This window comes from Arachis stenosperma, chromosome 10 (assembly GCF_014773155.1).
Source record: "Arachis stenosperma cultivar V10309 chromosome 10, arast.V10309.gnm1.PFL2, whole genome shotgun sequence".
NCBI classification, from domain to species: Eukaryota; Viridiplantae; Streptophyta; class Magnoliopsida; order Fabales; family Fabaceae; genus Arachis; species Arachis stenosperma.
In genome coordinates this window covers 102,883,068-102,890,393 of record NC_080386.1, presented here as the reverse complement: position 1 = coordinate 102,890,393, position 7,326 = coordinate 102,883,068, and the positions used below count along the sequence as shown (strand labels likewise).

The following is a 7,326-nucleotide window of genomic DNA, read 5'->3' as shown; positions in this document are numbered from 1 at the left end:
CAAGAACTCCTTTCTTCTGACTAGTCCCATTGTTCACAGGATTCCTTTCAGAAGTGTACATGAATTGGTTATTTGCAACCATTTCAATCAATTCTTGAGCTTCTGCAGGTGTCTTCTTCAGATGAAGAGATCCTCCAGCAGAGCTATCCAAAGACATCTTGGATAGTTCAGAGAGACCATCATAGAAAATACCTATGATGCTCCATTCAGAAAGCATGTCTGAAGGACATCTTCTGATTAATTGTTTGTATCTTTCCCAAGCTTCATAGAGGGATTCTCCATCCTTCTGTCTGAAGGTTTGGACTTCCACTCTAAGCTTACTCCATCTTTGTGGTGGAAAGAACTTTGCCAAGAAGGCATTGACTAGCTTTTCCCAAGAGTCCAGGCTTTCTTTAGGTTGAGAATCCAACCATATTCTAGCTCTGTCTCTTACAGCAAAAGGGAATAGCATCAGTCTGTAGACCTCGGGGTTAACCCCATTAGTCTTGACTGTGTCACAGATTTGCAAGAATTCAGCTAAAAACTGATAAGGATCTTCCATTGGAAGTCCATGGAACTTGCAATTCTGTTGCATTAGAGAAACTAATTGAGGCTTAAGCTCAAAGTTGTTTGCTCCAATGGCAGGGATAGAGATGCTTCTCCCATAGAAATCAGGAGTAGGTGCAGTGAAGTCACCCAGCACCTTCCTTGCATTGTTGGCATTGTTGTTGTTTTCGGCTGCCATGTGTTCTTCTTCCTTGAAGAATTCGGTTAGGTCCTCTAAAGAGAGTTGTGCTTTGGCTTCTCTTAGTTTTCTCTTCAGGGTCCTCTCAGGTTCAGGGTCAGCTTCAACAAGAATGCCTTTGTCTCTGCTCCTGCTCATATGAAAGAGAAGAGAAAAAGAAAATGTGGAATCCTCTATGTCACAGTATAGAGATTCCTTGAAATGTCAGAGGAACAAAGAAATAGAAAGAAGAAGGAGAAGAAGAATTCGAACTTTAATTAGATAAGGATCGAATTGTGCATTTAGAAGGAGTGGTACTCCATAAATAGTAGGATGTGAGAAGGAGGGAAGTGGATTTTCGAAAATTCATTTAAAAGATTTTGAAAACATTTTGAAAATTTGATTGATAATTTTCGAAAATTAAAAGTGAAAAAGAAATCAAGTGATTTTTGAAAAAGATTTTGAAATTAGAAATTAAAAAGATTTGATTGAAAACTATTTTGAAAAAGATGAGGTTAAAAAGATTTGATTGAAAAGTTATGGTTTTAAAAAGATGTGATTGAGAAGATATGATTTGAAAACAATTTTAAAAGATATGATTTGAAAACAATTTGAAAAGATATGATTTTTAAAAATTAATGACTTGCCTAACAAGAAAAGATATGATTCAAACATAAAACCTTTCTTAATAGAAAAGGCAAAAAATGTTCAATCAAATCATTAATTGTTAGTAAGTATCTTTGAGAAAGGAAAGAAATTGATTTTGAAAACATTTGATTGAAAAGATATGATTTGAAAAAGATTTGGTTTTGAAAAACTTTGAAAACTTGAAAAAAAATTGATTTTGAAAACAAAATCTTCCCCCTAGCACCATCCTGGCGTTAAACGCCCAGAATCAGAATGGTATACATTCTGGCGTTTAACGCCCAAAATGCTACCTCTTTGGGCGTTAAACGCCCAACCAGGTACCCTGGCTGGCGTTTAAACGCCAGTCTGCCTTCTTCACTGGGCATTTTTGAATGCTCAGCTTTTTCTGTATAATTCCTCTGCAGTATGTTCTGAATCTTCAATTCTTTGTATTATTGACTTGAAAAGACACAAATTAAAAATATTTTTGGATTTTTAATAATCAAAATGCAACAAGAATCAAATAACAATGCATGCAAGACACCAAACTTTGCAGTTTGTGTACTACTGACACTATATGAGACACATGAACACTCAAGTCAATAGAATTTAAAGATCAAAACAAGAAATATATGCATGGATTCGAAAAATATAACAAAAACATGCATTTGACACCAAACTTAAGATGAGACTCTAGACTCAAACAAGAAATATTTTTGGATTTTATGGTTTTGCAAAATTTTTTTTTGTATTTTTCGAAAATTAAGTGGAAAAAGGTATCAAAATTCTTAATGAGAATTCCAGGAATCAGTGCAATGCTAGTCTAAGACTCCGGTCCAGGAATTAGACATGGCTTCACAGCCAGCCAAGCTTTCAAAGAAAGCTTCGGTCCAAAACACTAGACATGACCAAAGGTCAGCCAAGCCTTAGCAGATCACTGCTCCAAAAGCAAAATTGATGAAAATCAACAAGCTCTTGTGGTGATAAGTTGAAACCTCGGTCCAATCAGATTAGACATGGCTTCTCAGCCAGCCAGATTTCAACAAATCATCATGAAACTCTAGAATTCATCTTCAAGAATTTCGAAAAAAAATACCTAATCTAAGCAACAAGATGAACCGTCAGTTGTCCAAACTAGAACAATCCCAGGCATTGTTACCAAAAGCTTGCTCAAAACTTGAACAATCCCCGGCAACGGCGCCAAAAACTTGGTGCGCGAAATTGTGAACAATACTTTTCACAACTCTTATAATCCCTGGTCATGAACTCCAAAAACTTGGTGGTTCAATTCCATGGCATTACACAACTTCGCACAACTAACCAGCAAGTGCACTGGGTCGTCCAAGTAATACCTTACGTGAGTAAGGGTCGATCCCACGGAGATTGTTAGCATTGAAGCAAGCTATGGTCATCTTGTAAATCTTAGTCAGGCAAACTCAAATGTATATGATGATGAACGAAAATAACATAGAAGATAAGGATAGTGATACTTATGTATATCATTGGTGTAAGAGCTTCAGACAAGTGTATGAAGATGCCTTCCCTTCCGTCTCTCTGCTTTCCTACTGCCTTCATCCAATCCTTCTTACTCCTTTCCATGGCAAGCTCTTGTAGGGTTTCACTGTTGTCAGCAGCTACCTCCCATCCGCGCAGTGAAAGCTAATGCACGCACTCTGTCACAGTACTGCCAATCACCGGTTTGGTTCCCTCCCCTACCGGAATAGAATGACTCTTTTGCGTCTGTCACTAACGCCCAGTAGGTTACAGGTTTGAAGCACGTCACAGTCATTCAATCATTGAATCCTACTCAGAATACCACAGACAAGGTTAGACCTTCCGGATTCTCTTGAATGCCGCCATCAGTTCTTGCCTATACCACGAAGACTCTGATCTCACGGAATGGTTGGCTCGTTTGTCAGGCGAGCACTCGGTTGTCAGGCGATCAACCATGCATCGTGCAATCAGGAATCCAAGAGATATTCACTAAGCCTCAGATGCTTGTAGAACAAGAATGGTTGTCAGTCATCTTGTTCATGGGTGAGAATGGTGATGGGCGTCAATCATCACCTTCATCATGTTGAAGAACAAGTGATATCTTGGACAAAGAACAAGCGGAATTGAATGGAAGAACAATAGTAATTGCATTAATACTCGAGGTACAGCAGAGCTCCACACCTTAATCTATGGTGTGTAGAAACTCCACCGTTGAAAATACATAAGCATAAGGTCTAGGCATGGCCGAATGGCCAGCCTCCCAAAGAGGGTTCAATCATCAAAACATGATCAAAAGCTCCCTAAAATACAATAGTAAAAGGTCCTACTTATAGAAAACTAGTACATAGATGAGTAAATGACATAAAAATCCACTTCCGGGCCCACTTGGTGTGTGCTTGGGCTGAGCAATGAAGCAATTTCGTGTAGAGACTCTTCTTGGAGTTAAACGCCAGCTTTAGTGCCAGTTTGGGCGTTTAACTCCCAATTAGGTGCCAGTTCCGGCGTTTAACGCTGGAATTTCTTGAGGTGACTTTGAACGCCGGTTTGGGCCATCAACTCTTGGGCAAAGTATGGACTATTATATATTGCTGGAAAGCCCAGAATGTCTACTTTCCAACGCCGTTGAGAGCGCGCCAATTGGGCTTCTGTAGCTCCAGAAAATCCACTTCGAGTGCAGGGAGGTCAGAATCCAACAGCATCTGCAGTCCTTTTGAGTCTCTGGATCAGATTTTTGCTCAGGTCCCTCAATTTCAGCCAGAAAATACCTGAAATCACAGAAAAACACACAAACTCATAGTAAAGTCCAGAAAAGTGAATTTTAACTAAAAACTAATAAAAATATACTAAAAACTAACTAGATCATACTAAAAATATACTAAAAACAATGCCAAAAAGTGTATAAATTATCCGCTCATCAGGTCCTTCACCCAAGTTATCTAGAACTGGCTTTAGGTATTATATTTCTTTTTGTTGATGCAAATGTAAGACCCCGGATTTTGAAAATTAAAATATGAGTTATTTGAGACTTTGAACTTTGTTTTATGAATAACAAGAAAAATATTTAGAACAAAAGTCTGGACACTTATTTTAAAGGTTTTGACCCAAGCTAAGGTCAATGGGCTCAAAATTTACAAACGGGTCCATGTTGGGCTCAAGCCCAAGTCTAATAAGCCCTCCCCACTTAGAAATTCAGCAATCATTCCCTCTTGAGAGTGAAAGAGACCATGGATGAAGAGAGGAGAGGAAGAGAGGAGTGGTGCCCTAGTGCACTATTCATTTCATCGCTAAAATCCATATAACATTCAATTCGTAGCTTTGATCGAAGACCTGTTTGTGGCCACACATTGCTCTTGTTATGCTCTTCAATTTCATACCAATTTTGCCGTAAGTATTCCCAAGAACTTGAGCTATTTTTTATTCTCCCCTTCAATTTGCATTTCGGTTGAGTGTATGTTGAAAGATTGTGATTTTGATGCTTTAGGAGAAGTTCAAGCATAATTTCTAGCGAGGTTTTGAACCATGAACACGTAGCTTAAGGTAAGAAAACTCTTTTTTCTTTAATTTCCCCTTTTTTGTGCGAGCTTGAGATGTTGAAATAATTGATGAAATTAGATTATATGGAATAGCTTGGATGCTTGGTTTGTTTTGATGTGTGTTGGACACTTGGGTTTATTGTGGAGCACTTAGTGGAGGCGTGGTGTCATTGGTTGAGGTGTGGTTTCAATCAAAAGGAGAATTCAAGGGTTGGGAACTACCGTCAACAAGGTAGAAGTTTTTCTTAAAACTATTTTATTACCAGAAATTGTTATAAATCGATATCAATATGAAAATTATATTTTTGGTGATTATGTAAGTCTCATGAATTGGTATGTTTGACTGTTGGGTGAAGTATGTGATTTGTTGGTGGCATTGCCACGTTGTGATTATAATTGTGAATGAATAATTCCGATGAGCTATGAAATTGAATTGAATGATGTTTGATGTGAGAGTTTGGGCCTAAGACCGTATTTGGATAAGTTTCGGTAAGTATAGTGGTATTGTCTGTGATGTGAATGATGTTGAGCTTGGTGTTGACATGAATTAGTGACTCTTGGTATTTGAATAATATTGATGATTTTGGAATTAGTTAATTGATGAAAAACTGGGTGTTTTAGGTCATGTATGATTAAAAAGTGATTGAGGATTGATAAATGAGAGTTTAGTATGCTTAGTAATGGTTTGGAGTGATTTTGAAATGAATTGAATTGAGAATTGGTGAAAATGACATTCTGCAGATTTTTGGTAAAAGAGAATTTTTGAGCAACTTTGACGGGCATAACTTGGCGCTCAAAGTTTGGAATTTAATGAAACTTATCTTGAATTAAAAATAATGATGAGATCTTTAAAATCGTCTAAGAATTGAGAAAAATAAAATTTTGTAGAAAAATTTACTATGCACTTAAAAACTGGTATAAAATTCTGAAAATTGAGATTATACAGAAAACCAGGATTTTAGCCTAGTATACGTAAGCACCAATCAGAATGAGTGTTGTAGCTCGTGCGTATGCACGAAGGGTGATGCGTATACACGAGAGGGAAATGGCCAATTTTGCGTATGCACAAGGGGTGATGCATATGTACATATCTTGTTTTCTTAAAAAAACTTTGTTTTTTATTGTTTGTCTTTTCCGGCACACTTGTAAATCCCTATAAACTTCGTATGATATCTGATAACTTGTTTTTACGCTCTGGATAAAGTATGACTAAGTCCAAAGAGTTAAATTGAATTATTCTCGGATAAAATCTTAGTTAAACCGGATGATATTGTTACAAGGATGGTGGTTTGTCCTAGCCACAGTGAGGATAGTGGTTTTATTCCGCTCACAAAATAATGAGGTTGGTTTCTAATGAATGAATAAGGTTAATGAATCTAATAAGTTGTGAAATTAATTTAAAGTTAATGATTATTGATTAATTAATTGGGTAAAATGCAAGGGTTGTGGTTTGTCCCACTTGCTCCGAGTTAGGATTTGAGGCAGCTGGGTAAGATGCAATGATTGTGCTCTGTCTCACTTGCTCCAGGTTAAGTGGGGATGGTGGCCTTGTCCCGCCTACAGTAAGGACGGTATTATTTTCCTGCTCACAAGATAATGAGATTGATGAATTGATAATGAATTGAGGTTAATGAGTTTAATAACTTATGATATTGCTGAAAGATATAGATATTACTTGTTTATTGAATAAATAGATGGATTGGCAAGGACGGTGGTCTTATCCCACTTGTGTATTGATTTGGCACCTGCACTGGGTGAGGACGGTAGTTCCATCCCGCTTGTCTTGTGGTTGCGGTGTGACTTGGGAAAGGTGACAAGGCACTCTCCCTCTGAGATAGAATGATACCCCCAATGAGAAAGTGACAACGTACTCTCTCTCTCTCTAAGACAAGTAACGGGGAACTCTCCCTCTGAGACAAGTGACGGGTCACTCTCCCTCTGAGACAAGTGACAGGGCACTCTCCCTTTGAGACCAGCTTGTGATAAGCTTGAAATGTCCTTCTTGGGGGAATGTGGTGGGTTGTTTTGCCTACATTCAATCTAATTGCAAGGTGGCAGGACATTCTCCCTTTAAGACAAGTGACAGGGCACTCTCCCTCTAAGGCAGAATGATACCTCCAGCGAGAAGATGACAGGGCACTCTCCCTTTGAGACGAGACCGACTTGTTATAGTCTGGAATATATTTTTCCTCCTGGAGATGCACAATTTAGGGATAATTTATGGGTTAGCTACTAGATGTGTTGGGTTCTGGAACTGTAATCGACAAGTGAGCTTATGCCCAGTAGGATATGCATGCATCATACTGTATTTGTTTACATTTGCTTGGGTCTGCATAATTACTTGACTTGTCTAATTTACATCCTGTTAATTGCAAATTGTACTACTTGTCATACTTGTTCTCTATGTGTGATTGTTGATTGTCCGTGTGATTGTGACTCGTTGGTTTAGATTGTGGTGATTTGAGTGCG

The 7,326-nt window shown here is 38.1% G+C and overlaps 1 non-coding gene across 1 annotated transcript; it reads left to right on the top strand.

Moving 5' to 3' along the window:
- Positions 1 to 211: 211 nt before the first annotated feature.
- LOC130958979 (small nucleolar RNA R71) lies at positions 212 to 319 on the top strand. Its single transcript, XR_009078076.1, has one exon. It is a non-coding gene; the product is annotated as a small nucleolar RNA R71 (small nucleolar RNA).
- The last annotated feature ends 7,007 nt before the right edge of the window (positions 320 to 7,326 follow it).